Below are 13,340 nucleotides of genomic sequence, written 5' to 3' on the forward strand. Positions count from 1 at the left end.
TACCATCGTGCGCTTAACAAAAACAATTTAAAAAATTGTCATACTCTTTATATCAAATTATCCATATTGGGCCTTTTAGTTTTGAAAAAAAAATTCAACTGGATTCAAGTTTTCTGTGCCTCTTCTGTTAGATTAGCCTATATGACTTCATTGGATGCAGTCGCAAATGAAAAGAAAGTCAATGTCTACCTTATACTCGTAATCATGTTTCAGTTTGGTACAGGAATGGATAGATAAATAAATAAATAATGCTTATATCTTTTTGTGAGAGAGTGTTTTAATTTGTTCCATATAAGGTCTGCAAACATCTATTTAAAATCTGCTATTTGGGGACGCTAGTTTGGTGCACTAACAGCAACACCTCCTGCCCCTACATTATCGATGCTGATAGTGGCGGGTATAATTACGGTCTACCCTTCGAGAACTGACCCGCTTACCGTGGTCAACGTTGACCGTTGGCTTCGCGACCGTCGGACCGTTGGTCTGGCGAAATATTAAACGTTGGATATGTTGGTTCGACAATTCTTTTGGACGTTTGGCCATCAACGTTGGATTAACAAAAAACAAGTTGGCGCAACGTTATTTCGCCAACTTTGGGCGACGTATCCCCCCATCCTGCCAATTACGCTCATATATACGACGCATTGGAGTAACGTCGGCCCGACCAATTTTTGACGTTAGGCCAAATTCGAATACGTGCAAACTGTTTCGTCTGAACAATGTTGGAAGCCGACGTCAAATATTACTAATAACTTCTGAACAACAACGTTGGCAAACCAACTTTATACTAGTATGTAAACCGATCGTCAACGATGGCATATAATAATAGCAGGCCGACGTCGAATATTAGGCCTACAGACTTTTTACTAACTATATTGAACAACGTTGGCAGGCAAACCTCAAAATACAAACTGATCGTCAGTGTCGGCACAATTAACGTACGTTGGCAGGCTGTCCTCGAAACTGTTTACCGTAGTCACCGGCAGCTGCCAGCCGGCCAGCGTCATTACCGATCACCAAGTGTTAGCCAGAACGGGCAGGCCAGGCCGACGTCGGCAAAATGTTTGCATGCGACGTCTTCAGTTAACGTAAGTACAACGTTGTCAGGCCGACATCAAAACATATACACACCCGACCGATCGTCGACATCAAAATATATACACACCCGACAGATCGTCAAAGTCGGCAATAATATTACGCGGAACTAAAAACAGACCAGGGGTGTCAATCGCTTCTCAAAAGTTGGGGATATACCTTGATCAGAACTAATGCGAGTGCGAAGCGCGAAGCCCCTACAGCGTGGGGGGGGGGGCAAGTGCCGCGAAAAATTTGGTTCTTGACACTCTGCGTTGTGCGATCTGAGGCAATTTCTGACAACTTTATTTTTTTTGTCTGCAAAAGATAATCGTTTAAACCACATTTTCGAGTTTGGAGTCATTGACTCAGCTATATTCTGTGCTATAGACGTGGGGTTCGGGGCAAGCGCTTAAAAGGGCCCTGTAGGTCCTGAAATCCCCGGAAAACTGTTTTGGGTCGTTTACTCATCCTAATTCGAACATCTTGTTTAAAAGAAAACAACCTCATGTCTTACCGTTCCCGAGAAAAGACGATAAAACCCCGGGTGTTTACAGCGGACCCTACGGAGTACACTCTAAAAAAGCATTAGTCAGTTTCGACTAGAAACCAGTGAAATTTGACTAGATATTCAGGGTCAGCTGGGTGCAACTGAAAATCAGGCAGTATAACTAGATACTTCCAGTCAGTATTATTGACTTTGGAAAAATAGTTATGCAAATAATTGAAATTGGAATCGAACCTACTTTTTCTAGTCATAGTATGAAACTTTGCATGTTTAATTACATTCCTAGTCAATTTTCAATAACTAGGAAAACCAGTCACTATTTTGACTAGGTAGTTTTTAGAGTGTAAGAATACGCTTTTCCTGTCGTTTGATCAATGTACTTAGTACGTTACACGTTGTGTGTGTCAATACAGCACCGTGCTCGCGAGCAGTGACCAATCACCAATGCACAAAATGAGGTTTCTATGGTCCGCAAAAGGCGAACACTTTTTTTTAACATTTAATATTGTGTCCCCCATCCTTCAAAAAGTAGGAGGACATGTCCCCCTGTCCCCCAAGGATTGACGCCCATGATGCAGACTGTTGGCGTACCATTCCGACTTGTAAGTTTACACAACGTTGTCAGGCCGGGAAAAATCAAACAAACCATACCGTCACCAACGCCGCGTCGGCACAACATTGGCAGGCTGTCGTCGAATATACACTGTTTACCAACGACGGACCAACGATGTCGGGTCGACTTCAATGGACCGATATGTCGAATATGCCTTCTTTAATATGTTTACCAACGTCAGGTGTACACCGATCGCCAGCGTCGGCATATGCGCATATTACGTTTGCAAGCCGACTGCGACCGTTCCAACATTAACCGATTGGGCGAACGTATAAAAGTCGAAATAGCTGAAGAGGGAGGTGAGAATCTATATGTGCCCAGATACAAAGAGTAGAAATCTACGCGTCTGCCTTTTGAAAATACACAATTGCGGTGTTCATTGTTGCGTAATGATCCGCCTAGCACACGACTGTTTTGCACATTAGGCTGTGTTATGCAGCTTCCGAACAAACCAAACACACTGGGCTCATTATATCGACTTGTTTTTACCCATTAAGGTAAAGCAAATGGACCCAGTAATCTTCCTGGCGCGTTTGCTCACCTATAAAGATAACTTTTCTCAGTTTAATGAAAATTCTAAGGTAACGAAATGGCCGAGTGGTTACGATTCGTCGTCCAGGGTTAGCGGGGTCCCTGGTTCGAATCCCGCTGGTGTCTTTTTGGTTTTTAACGAATGAGTTCAATTATTCACTATAAGAGATTTAATTTCCCGTCGAAAAGTACCAACAGTACCTTAGCTTAATCGGTAAGCACTGCTGCTGGTACTGTCCGCGAGTTCCAGGTTGGCGCCTTCGTACAGGTTCAGGGCATGTGGTCCACTCGGAGGATCAGGGCTTAGGGGCCGCCCTGTTCCTCCCTTAGCTCTTTGCTTTTACATGGTGCCTGGCCCTCCGGGGTTATATGGATGGATAGGGAAGGAAGTGTGTATTGGTCGGGGACGCCGAGACCCCGGAAGAGAACTAAGGGTTCGGCTGGGGCATTGTTATGGCTCAGACCGATCCCTGAAAGCTTGACTAGCACATAACTTTTTGATTTGTTTACCCTCTATCTTTTATACTTTGGTTTAGTTTGATATCTACAGCTGCTCGGCAGGTCTACGGGTAGTATCAAAATTGAAACAAAGGTGTATGTCATTAATCAATGATTATTTCATAATTGACTATAATCAAAACGGAGTTTCGTTTGATCAATTTGACTATCATTATATAATGACGCGATTGCCAATTGACGTAAGAAACGCCATAAATTATACCGGGAAAGAATAAAGATGTACATTGTAATATAAATATTATTTATACATCTTTCAAATAACGTGTCTTTAATTGTGAGCATTCCAAACAATACAGTAATTCGCAATGGTATTAAAATAGTTTATGAAAGCACGATCAATGCGTCTCTATTAAATTTAAAAATATATAATTTAGGCCCCTATGTGTGAAATATTCTTTGATTGACTATGAGCATTCCATACGAATGAGTTAATTCGCAAAATATTGCAACAACAAAAGAGAACAGAAAAAGAGAAAATTCCTTTACCCTAAAAACTGGAAAAATAATTTGTTTAAAAAAGTCAAATGGGACACTTCATGTGTTGATTTAACAGTTTGCAAGGAGTTAGCCTTACATTTTAGCAAAATTGGGAAACATCAGATGTTTCTGGATAATTGCAGCTTGTAAGGGGTTAACCTTGCATTTTTAGTAAAATTTAGATGTTTATGAAACATTTCAAATAGTAAGGGGTGAACCTTGCATTTTTTAGCAAAATTGGGCAAAATCAGATCTTTCTGGAAAATTTCAGGGGTTAACCTTGCTTTTGTAGTAAAATTTGGCAAAATAAGATGTGTATGAAAAATTTCAAATTGTAAGGGGTTAGCCTTGAATTTTTTAGCAAAATAGGGCAAAATCAGGTGTTTATGGAAAATTTAGGATTGTGAGGGGTTAATTTTGCATTTTTAGCAAAATTGGGCAAAATCGGATATGTATGAAAAATCAAAAATTGTAAGAGGTTAACCTTGCCAAATTAGGGCAAAATCAGATGTTTCTGGAAAATTGCAGATTGAAAGGGGTTAACCTTGCTTTTTTAGCATAACTGGGCAATATCAGATTTATATGAAAAATCTCAAATTGTAAGGGGTGAACTTTGTATTTTTAGCGAAATTGAGCAGATTCAGGTCTTTCTGGAAAATTGCAGATTGTAAGGGGATAACCTTGCTTTTTTTAGTAATATTTGGCAAAATAAGATGTGAATGAAAAATTTCAAATTGTAAGGGGTTAACCTTGCTTTTTTAGTAAAATTGGGCAAAATCAGGTGTTCATGAAAAATGTCAGATTGTAAAGGGTTCACTTTGCATTTTTAGCAAAATTGGGAAAAATCAGATTTGTATGAAAAATCAAAAATTGCCCAATTAGGGCAAAATCAGATGTATCTTGAAAATTGCAGATTGAAAGGGGTTAACCTTGCATTTTTAGAAAAACTGGGCAAAATCAGATTTTTATGAAAAATCTCAAATTGTAAGGGAACCTTGCATTTTTAGCAAAGTTGGGCAAAATCAGATGTTTCTGAAAAATTTCAGATGTAAGGAAGTTAACCTTGCTTTTTTAGCAAAATTGGGAAAATCAGATTTGTATGAAAAATCAAAAATTGTAAGGGGTTAACCTTTGCCAAATTAGGGCACTTAAAAAGCAAGGTGAACCCCCTTACATCTGAAATTTTCAGTTGTAAGGGGGTTAACCTTGCTTTTTTAGTAAAATTGGGCAAACTTTAATGTGCATGAAAAATTTGAAATTGTTAGGGGTTAACCTTGCATTTTTAGCAAAATACGGCAAAACCAGGTGTTCATGAAAAATTTCAGATTGTAAAGGGTTCACCCTGCATTTTTAACAAAATTGGGAAAAATCTAATTTGTATGAAAAATCTAAAATTGTAAGGGTTTAACCTTTGCCAAATTAGGGCAAAATCAGATGTTTCTTGAAAATTGCAGATTGAAAGGGGTTAACCTTGCATTTTAAGCAAAATTGGTCAAAATGAGATTTTTATGAAAAATCTCATATTGTAAGGGGTGAACCTTGCATATATTAGCAAAATTGGGCAAAATCAGATGTTTTTGAAAAAAAATTCAGATGTAAGGAATTAACCTTACCCTTTTCTTAAGTGAAATTTGGTAAAATTTGGTGTTTATGAAAAATTTCAAATTGTAAGGGGTTAAGATTGCATTTTTTTTTTAGCAAAACAGGGCAAAATCAGATGTTTATGGAAAATTTCAAATTGTTAGGGGTTAACCTTGCATTTTAGCAAAATTGGGCAAAATCAAATGTTTCTGGAAAATTTCAGATGTAAGGGATTATCCTTGCTTTTTTAGTGAAATTTGGTAAAGTTAGATGTTTATGGAAAATTTCAAATTATAAAGGGTTAACCTAGCATTTTTTAAGCGAAATTGGGGAAAAAATCTGATGTTTCTGGAAAATTGCAGATTCTAAGGGGTAAACCTTGCTTTTTGAATAAGATTGGGAAAAATTAGATGTTCATGAAAAAAAATTCAAATTGTAAGGGGTTAACCTTGCATTTTTTTAGCAAAATAGGACACAATCGGATGAAATTTGGGAAAAAAATCTGATGTTTCTGGAAAATTGCAGATTGTAAGGGGTTAACCTTGCTTTTTGAATAAGATTGGGAAACATTAGATGTTCATGAAAAAAATTCAAATTGTAAGGGGTTAACCTTGCATTTTTTTAGCAAAATAGGACACAATCAGATGATTCTGGAAAATTGCAGATTGTTAGGGCATAACCTTGTATTTCTAGCAAAATTGGGCAAAAAAGAAATGTTTATTAAAAATTTTAAACTGTAAGAAGTGTACCTTGTATATTTAGTAAAATTTGGCAAAATCAGATTTGTATGAAAAATCTTAAATGGTAAGGGGTTAACCCCTGCTTTTTAGCAAAATTTGGAGCATATTTTACTAAAATTGGGCAGAATCAGATGCTTCTATAAATTCAGATGTAAAGTTTCCGCTAAAAATACAAGGTTCACCCCCTAGAATTTGAGATTTTTTTTCATATAAATCTGATATTGCCCAGTTATGCTAAAAATGCCAAGTTAACCCCTTACAATCTTCAATTTTCAAGAAACATCTGATTTTGCCCTAATTTGGCAACGTTAACCCCTTACAATTTTTGATTCTTCATACAAATCTGATTTTGCCCAATTTTGCTAAAACTGCAAAGTTAACCCCTTACAATCTGAAATTTTCCATAAACACCTGATTTTGCCCTATTTTGCTAAAAATGCAAGGTTAACCAATGACAATTTGAAATTTTTCATAAACATTTAAATTTTCCCAATTTTACTAAAAAAGCAAGGTTAACACCTTACAATTTGAAATTTTCCATCAACATCAAATTTTTACAAAATTTCACTAAAAAAAGTAAGGTTAATTCCTTACATTGGAATTTTTTTCAGAAACATCTGATTTTGTCTCTAAAAGATAAAATGCGTTATACTTGGTGCACTTTAAGTTTTTATGTCGTTTTTGAGTTGCGCAACAAACAACGTTCAGCCTTTGTCTCGAGTTGGTTGCGAAATCTGAAGAAGTTGCGTTGACCAATTGCGCAAGAAACCGAAGGAAACAAATTCCTTACCAAATATGGTCTTGTTTTGCTGATATGCAGATTGTGAGGTTTAGATTGACCAATGAAGATTCATGATATCTTACCCTGACCAATCAGATGAAAGGTCTGTCCAATGGCCTGGGTATTTAGCCAAGACCACGAGGCTTGGCGGCCATCATTGCGTTGCAGCTTTTCAGCAAGAAACCTGACCAAAACTTCTATTTTTCGTCATCCCGCCTCCTCCCCTTCATTCCGCCTTAATGAATGCATCGGCCTTATTTGCGGGATTCAGACAGCCATGGTATTTTGTTTTGAAAAACTGTTTTTGTAGAATGTAGTGTTTAATAACGTTTTATGTTAATTAGAGATTTATGAATTACACAGACTTGCAATCTCTCCTGCTGTTCCACGAGAGATAATATTGTTCGATCCAGCCGTACGACGATTGAACAGCACATCTGTGTTAATATCACAATTAAAAACACAATAAAATTAGGACCAAAAGTAACGTCCATGGTTTTGGGTCAGGTGTGCCCGCTAAAAAAGATGACCAAGGTTAAGGTCCAATTGGTTTGGGTCAGGTGTGCCCGCAAAAGATGACCAAGGTAAAGGTCCAACTGGTTCGGGTCAGGTGTGCCCACAAAAAGATGACCAAGGTAAAGGTCCAATTGGTTTGGGTCAGGTGTGCCCACTAACAAGTTTAAGGGACCATAGTGATGGTCCATCGTTTGGTTATCTCAAGGCGTTTTAGTCTAATAAATGGCTGCTTTTGGCTGCAGCAAAGAGCCAAGATTATTTGTTTCCCCTTTATCTCATTTGCGTCCAAGTATAATGCAAGGTTAACCCCTTTCAATCTGCAATTTTCAAGAAACATTTGATTTTGCCCTAATTTGGCAAAGGTTAACCCCTTACAATTTTTGATTTTTCATACAAATCTGATTTTTCCCAATTTTGCTAAAAATGCAAGGTGAACCCTTTACAATCTGATTTTTTTCAGGAACACCTGGTTTTGCCCTATTTTGCTAAAAAATGCAAGGTTAACCCCTAACAATTTGAAATTTTCAGATGTAAGGGGGTTAACCTTGCTTTTTTAGTGCCCTAATTTGGCAAAGGTTAACATCTGATTTTGCCCAATTTTGCTAAAAATGCAAGGTTTACCCCTTACAATTTGAGACTTTTCATAAAAATCTGATATTGCCAAATTTTGCTTAAAATGCAAGGTTAACCCCTTTCAATCTGCAATTTTCCAGAAACATCTGATTTTGCCCTAATTGGGCAAAGGTTAACCTCTTACAATTTTTAATTTTTCATACAAATCTGATTTTTCACAATTTTGCTAAAAATGCAAGGTGAACCCCTTACAATCTGACATTTTTCATAAACACCTGATTTTGCCCTATTTTGCTAAAAAATGCAAGGTTCACCCCTTACAATTTGAGATTTTTCATAAACATTTAAATTTGCCCAATTTTACTAAAAAAGCAAGGTTAATCCCTTACAATTTGAAATGTTTCATTCACATCTTATTTGCCGTATATCACTAAAAAAAAGCAATGTTAACCCCTTACAATCTGAAATTTTCCAGAAACATCTGATTTTGCCCAATTTTGCTAAAAATGCAAGGTTCACCCCTTACAATTTGAAATTTTTCATAAAAATCTGATATTGCCCATTTTTACTAAAAATGCAAGGTTAACCCCTTACAAGCTGCAATTTTCCAGAAACATCTGATTTTTCCCAATTTTGCTAAAATCTAAGGTTAACCCCTTGCAAACTGTTAAATCAATACATGAAGTGTCCCATTTGACTTTTTCAAAACAAATTATTTTTCCAGTTTTTAGGGTAAAGGAATTTTCTCTTTTTCCTTTCTCTTTTGTTGTTGCTATATTTTGCGAATTAACTCATTCGTATGGAATGCTCATAGTCAATCAAAGAAGTTCACACACAGGGGCCTAAATTATATTTTTTTTTAATTTAATAGAGACGCATTGATCGTGCTATCATATACCATTCTATTACTATTGCGAATTACTGTATTGTTTGGAATGCTCACAATTAAAGACACGTTATTTGAAAGATGTATAAATAATATTTATACTACAATGTACATCTTTATTCTTTCCCGGTATAATTTATGGCGTTTCTTACGTCAATTGGCAATCGCGTCATTATATAATGATAGTCAAATTGATTAAACGAAACTGCGTTTTGATTATAGTCAATTATGAAATATTCATTGATTTATGACATACACCTTTGTTTCAATTTTGATACTACCCGTAGACCTGCCGAGCAGCTGTAGATATCAAACTAAACCAAAGTATAAAAGATAGAGGGTAAAAAAAAATAAAAAGTTATGTGCTAGTCAAGCTTTCAGGGATCGGTCTGAGCCATAACAATGCCCCAGCCGATCCCTTAGTTCTCTTCCGGGGTCTCGGCGTCCCCGACCAATACACACTTCCTTCCCTATCCATCCATATAACCCCGGAGGGCCAGGCACCATGTAAAAGCAAAGAGCTAAGGGAGGAACAGGGCGGCCCCTAAGCCCTGATCCTCCGAGTGGACCACATGCCCTGAACCTGTACGAAGGCGCCAACCTGGAACTCGCGGACAGTACCAGCAGCAGTGCTTACCGATTAAGCTAAGGTAATGTTGGTACTTTACGACGGGAAATTAAATCTCTTATAGTGAATAATTGAACTTATTCGTTAAAAACCAAAAAGACACCAGCGGGATTCGAACCAGGGACCCCGCTAACCGTGGACGACGAATCGTAACCACTTGGCCATTTCGTTACCTTAGAATTTTCCTTAAACTGAGAAAAGTTGTCTTTATAGGTGAGCAAACGCGCCAGGAAGATTACTGGGTCCATTTGCTTTACCTTAATGGGTAAAAACAAGTCGATATAATGAGCCCAGTGCACTGTAAAACGCGAGAACATGTGACACGTTTATAAAATAAACGCAGTGTTTTAGATTTAAACACTATGTGACAAAATTAAACACATCATGTGTTTTTAAACAAAACAGTTAGCGTTTAATGTCAACAGTGCTATAGGGTGTTTATTATGAGATCGGTTTTAGAAAATGGTTTAACTGTTCAATTTCACTAGTTAGCATTTTGTTTATTCCCAAAGAATAACACTTTGTTTAAAAAAGGCTTATTAACTAATTAGGACACTAATAATAACTCAAGTTATTAATTTAGCTGTTTGTGTTCAACACCTAATAAACACGGTACACGTCACGATGTTTAAATGTGACCACGTGATGTTAGGTCTTAACCAATAGGATTAAATCTGATTGCGTGCTGGCGCGGCATAATCGGGCCAGTTAATTACGCGGCACAAAGACAACCGCCATTTTTGTGACAATAATCTGGGCACACTAATAGAATAATGTAATGGCGAGAATTATTATCGTCATTCGTGGTAACAAAATTTGCACGGGTAATGAAACAATATACATGTATGATGTAGTCTCACAGAAGGCACTAACAGTTGGTCATGACCTAGGCTAGAGGTCAAGTTTGGTATGCATATTGCCAAGTCAGCAAGAGTACTCAAATGCAACGTATTCTGTGCATGCAGTACGACGGTTGTAGTTTGAACCAGTTCTGGAAGCTCCCACACAGGTGGTAAGTTTTGTCTTTTGTGTTGTTTGATTTAATTAATCCCGATATACAATATGAAAGATTTAGAAATACGAGATGAGATGAATTAGTGGGAGCAATTATTGGCCAAAGGATCGTGTGATAAAACATGAATATGAAGGGGAAAAAACAACCCTGATTTTGATTTCCTCATATTATTTTTCTTGGATGACGATGCTGTTATACAGTATAACTGCTGTGCAGCTCACAATATTATGAAGGAAGTTCTGTATTTGAGCCACATTATGGGGTGGTCTATGTTGAGTGTATACTTAATATGAGGCTTTAAGCCTATGGGGCGAATTACAATTGCAAACACGCAGTGTCAAAATGTTTGTAATCTTGGAAAATTCAGTGAAGTGGATTTTTTTTTGAAATCGTGATTTAACTATTCAATAAAAGCATGCTAGTGTTATCACCACTGCCTAAGTTATGTAAGCTGAAGGGGACCAGCATGAATGATTTTGAAAAGAAAATTCTAGTATTTGTAAGGTCAGGTACAAATTGTTTAACCATAATTTCCATTTCACATGATGTTATGGGCGTATATTGTTTTGATATTTTCTTTCTGTATATTTTCAGGGTGTGTCTTATCCCTTGCAGATGAAGGAAGCTATTGACTTTTAAATAAGGTAAGTGTCTTTTGGCATTGATCGTCATTTGGCAGTGCAGTGTGTGATTGTAAAGATCAGCTGTGTATAAAACTTTTGAAAAACCCGCAGTGCGTGTACATAAAAGATGATCCCCCAATTTTTGGTACAATGCAGTATTTCACAGGGATTCAAAACCATTCGTTTTACAGAACATGTGTTATGTTTTGAATATAGGGTCCTCTGTAGACGCTCGATGTAATTGCATACATGAACGTTCAGCAGAACACCAAGTTTGAACGTGGCGAGGGTACGAAGACGAGGAGAGTGCTAACTATTCATGAGGTAATTTTGTATTGTAAAATATATTATTCAAATCTTCAATTTCATTGAATGATGATGTTTGGCTGAGATTCTATCTTGCATAAGAACCTTTCAACTTCCACTGTAAATTTACTCTGGCGGTAAAACATCATGAAATGAAAAAGTATAACATTCTAGGTGAATACAATTTTGAAATACAATTTTAAATAGAAAGTCTCCGTAAATACCTACATGACTGCAAAGTTATTGGTACGAAACTGTGAAAAGCTTGCCTATTTTCTTCAGATTTTATTTTTAATATTTGATCCACGATCAAGCTCAAGCTGTAACTTTACAGTCTTTGTGCACATTATCTCTGATAACAAAGGTTAATATTGACGTGGGTCCCAAAAAGGCCGACAATTGTGCAATTTACTTTTGAACCCAATTTTGTAATCAGTTTTCATATTCTTCCTGGAGTAAACTTTATTAATGACTTGTCATTTTAGGGTCTCCATTATTTTTTTTTTACTGTGAGTTTGGTTTCACTTTCAAAGTTGATCAGTTTATGTATGGCTCACTCAGAAATCTTGTTTATGTCCACAGAATGCTGCTGAACCAGACAGAGTATCTGCATCAAAACTACAGTTTACATTACATGTGGAGACACCATCAAGAAAGTCTCAAACTACAACACGTACAATGATGCGCTTCTTCTCCAGCTTGGGGAACTATGCCTTTGATTTGGATTATCCAAAGTATTTTCACGTCTTTTCAAAAAATCATAATTAAAGAAAAGTTTTCCTGGCAGATTCCAGCAAATTGATGCAGTTCACTACAAGGTATTTGTGTATAAATTAATTAGATATATTGTTGAAATCTCAGCTAAAGATCAATACTTCAAACTGTAACGCAAACCTTCATAGGTTTTAAAAAACAAGTATAATTCATTGAATTGGAAAATAATTGATTTTAGCCCTATATACAGATATATTCATTTACTTCAAATTCACCCTTTTTGTGTTTGTTTATGTTTTTGTTTCTTTGTTTTGATACTTGTGAAAAATGTAATTGGTCTTAATGTTGGGGTCTTAAAAAAAGGATTGTTGGAAACATACTGATAGGCATGTGGCATATTCACATAAATGTCACATTATTTTTGCTGTCGTGATGTACAATATTCTCTAGGGGTGACCATAAAAATACATTTGTATTTTATTGTGTCCATTTTCATGATTCGATAGAACTGAATAGGCCTTTCACCACAATCCTATAGGTGAAAATGAAGACAGCTTTGTGAAGTGCCCTAAATGCGTTTATTTCAATGTTGTTAATATTGTGACTGAAGTTTTACTTGCAATTTTGAATACTGTTCGAAAACTAAACACACACTGTGAATATAAACACTTGAAAATAATAATAAATGGCGTCACATGTTTAAAATCTGTCACAGGCAATAAACGTGTCACATGTTTAAAATTACAACAGATTGACGTGTTTTCTTTTTGACTGTGTGTTTACTTTTTAAACGTTAGTAGTATTTAAATGTTAAACGCCTTTGATGTATATATTTTAAACACTGTTCCGTTTAAAGATTAAACACCGTCAGTGTGCTGATTTTAAACACCAAATATGTTTTCAAATTAAACATGTTCATTGGATAAACTGCGTCACATGTTTAAAAACTGTCACAGATTAGTGTTTATTTAGGTGTTCTAAACCTAAACACATGGTTTACAGTGTGTGTTTGGTTTGTTAGGAAGCTGCATAACACAGCCTAATTTGCAAAACAGTCGTGTGCTAGGCGGATCATTACGCAACAATGAACACCGCAATTGTGTATTTTCAAAAGGCAGACGCGTAGATTTCTACTCTTTGTATCTGGGCACATATGGATTCTCACCTCCCTCTTCAGCTATTTCGACTTTCTTAAAAAGAAAAATAGAGACTTTCAGCGAATCCAAATTTTGCTAAAAAAGCAAGGTTAACCCCT

The 13,340-nt window shown here is 36.5% G+C and overlaps 1 long non-coding RNA gene across 1 annotated transcript; it reads left to right on the plus strand.

The window, feature by feature from the left end:
* The first annotated feature begins 10,178 nt into the window (after window positions 1-10,178).
* On the plus strand, window positions 10,179-12,095 carry LOC119721352. Its single transcript, XR_005270175.1, has 4 exons — window positions 10,179-10,439; window positions 11,037-11,086; window positions 11,282-11,389; window positions 11,954-12,095. It is a non-coding gene; the product is annotated as an uncharacterized LOC119721352 (long non-coding RNA).
* The last annotated feature ends 1,245 nt before the right edge of the window (window positions 12,096-13,340 follow it).

This window comes from Patiria miniata, unplaced genomic scaffold, assembly GCF_015706575.1.
Source record: "Patiria miniata isolate m_02_andy unplaced genomic scaffold, ASM1570657v1 HiC_scaffold_13, whole genome shotgun sequence".
In the NCBI taxonomy this organism is placed as follows: Eukaryota; Metazoa; Echinodermata; class Asteroidea; order Valvatida; family Asterinidae; genus Patiria; species Patiria miniata.